Below are 2564 nucleotides of genomic sequence, written 5' to 3' on the forward strand. Positions count from 1 at the left end.
CACACATACTCAACACACATACATATGCATATATAGATATATCTGCTGGTGTATGTGGGTGAGTTGAACAAATGCCCCGTAACGTGATAAAGGAGTGTATTAAAGGGAAACAACAACTTTGAAATGCTAATAGATGACTGGATCATCACCTGACTGACTGTCACCTGACTAGATTGTCACCTGATTGATTGTCACGTGAGTATATTGTCACAAGACAGTGATATGAATTGTCATATGACTGTAGTGTCATGTAATTGTACTGTCACCTTATTTCACTGTCAAATGACTGCACTGTCATAAGACTGTACTGTCGTATGACTGTCACATGACATGGTCATCACATGACTACACTGTCACACGACTGCACTGTCATTAATGGACTATCACGTGACCAGTTACAAAGAAAGAAAGGATAACGTGAAGTGTGAAAAAAACACGTTTACAAATTACGAAAAGGTTAAGCGACGTCATACAATGTTTGCAAGGTCGTATTAAGAATATCAAAAGTACACATACACATAGACACGCACAAATGCATACAACTACATATACATATATATGTAGACACACACATATACACATACATACGTATATACACATGTATACATAGGCACATACATATATGCACGTATACATGTATACGCACATATTTGCGTAGAAATAATGAAAAATGTACAATAAAACACAATAGTTAAAGCACGGTATGGATTAAAAAGGCAAGACAAGAAAGATGTTCTGACAATGCTGTGTTAAGGCGCTCCACGAATCTGTTCACTTAACCATTTCCCAAGTTATGCTCCAGTGCAACCGAATGCACCAGTAAGCATTTTAAAGATATTTAGTGTTGAAAAATGCTAATCTTAAGAGCATTCACCTTTATGTTTGATAATATCTTAAATTTAGTTTTACTAGTAATATATCTTTTGCATCTTTTTTATATTCTAACTTCTGAGGAAAGACCTTGGCACCACAAAAGCATAACTTTGTCTAGTAACTGTTTGTTTGATTTTCGAAGGACGGTAGACCTTAGGTCATTCTCGTTCTCTTCATTTTTTCTTTTAGTAATTTCCCTGAAAAAAGAGTTCGTTGTTGTTTACAAGAAATTCTTCTCCTCATTTTCGCTGTTTTATATCGAGTTTTCTTTTACAGCGATTTTTTTTCTCTTATTTCCTTTCGTATTTTCGCCGACTATAATTTTAACCTGTAATTAAATTTTTCTTCTTCATCCTAAAATGAAGATGCAGTACAGCATTTGAGTTTCTGAGTTCAAATCCCACCGAAGTCAACTTACCTTTTCATCTCTCCGAGATCTATAAATTGACCACACTAGTGGTCGAAGTGGCGGTGTTAGTGCTGGTGGTGGTTGTCGCAGTAGTGGCCCGTGTGGTGCTAGTGGTAGATAACGCTGTAGTGGCCTGAGAATGGCTGTGATAGTGGTATTTGTGATGAAAGAGGTTAAGGTTGCTGTTATGGTCATTGTTGTTGTTGCTGTTGTTGTTGTTGCTGCTGCTGTTGCTGCAAAGATGGTGGTGGTGGCGGCGGTGTTGGTAGTGGTAGTAGTAGTGGTGGTGGTGGTGGTGGTGGTGGTGGTGGTGAGGGTGGTGGTGATGGTGGTGGTGAGGGTGGTGGTGAGGGTGGTGGTGATGGTAGTGGTAGTGGTGGTGGCGGTAGTGACGGTAGCGGTGGCAGTGACGGTAGCTGTAGCGGCGGCAGTGGTGGTGGTATTTGTTGGTAGTGGTAGTGATGTTGGTGGTGGGGGTAGTGGGGGTGACACCAGCGGTGGCGGTGAAGGTGAAGGAGGTGGTAGTGGTGCCGTGGGGGTGACAGTGTTGGCGATATTGAATCAATTATAACTGTTGGTAATGATGCTCGTCATTATTATAGTCACAATAGTTGCTGTTGTTGTTGTTGGTGGTGGAGTTTGCAGTTGTGGTAGTGGTGGTGGCGTTTGTGGTGGTGGTGGTGGTTATTGTTGTTGTGGTTAATGTGATTGTCGTTGTTGTTCTTTCGATCGTTGTTGTGGTCGTTCTACTTCATTCTTGCTGTCGTTTTCTCTCTCTCTCTCTCTCTTTCGTTATTAGTTCTAATTGTTGTTTTACTACTTTGCTCTTGTTGTTTTTGTCATTGTCGCTGTTTGTTCTAGTCCAAATTTATTGCTGTTGTTGTTGTTGTTGTAGTTGTTGCTGTTGTTGTTGTTGTTGTTGTTGTTGTTGTTGTTGTTTGTTCACCATTTCTGATTTAATTGTTTCTTCTTATCAGTGTTTTTACGTCTCTAAGCAAACAGCAATTTAAATGGCGGTATTGTTTTGTGCTCTCTGAACGCACGGGCAGAGAGAGAGAGAGAGAAAGAGAGAGATGTGAGGCTGTTAGAGACGAGGTGTTAGAGAGGAGGTGGGAGAGAGAGGTAGATAGAGAGCTAGGGAGAGAGAGAGAGTGAGCGGAAAGGAGAGCGGAGGAAAAGTGTCAAGAGATAGACAGATTGCAGTACGTATATGAAAGACAGACAGACAGACAGACAGACAGACAGATAGAAAAGTAGATCGACTGGCACAAACGAAGAGGTA

This window comes from Octopus bimaculoides, chromosome 23 (genome assembly GCF_001194135.2).
Source record: "Octopus bimaculoides isolate UCB-OBI-ISO-001 chromosome 23, ASM119413v2, whole genome shotgun sequence".
In the NCBI taxonomy this organism is placed as follows: domain Eukaryota; kingdom Metazoa; phylum Mollusca; class Cephalopoda; order Octopoda; family Octopodidae; genus Octopus; species Octopus bimaculoides.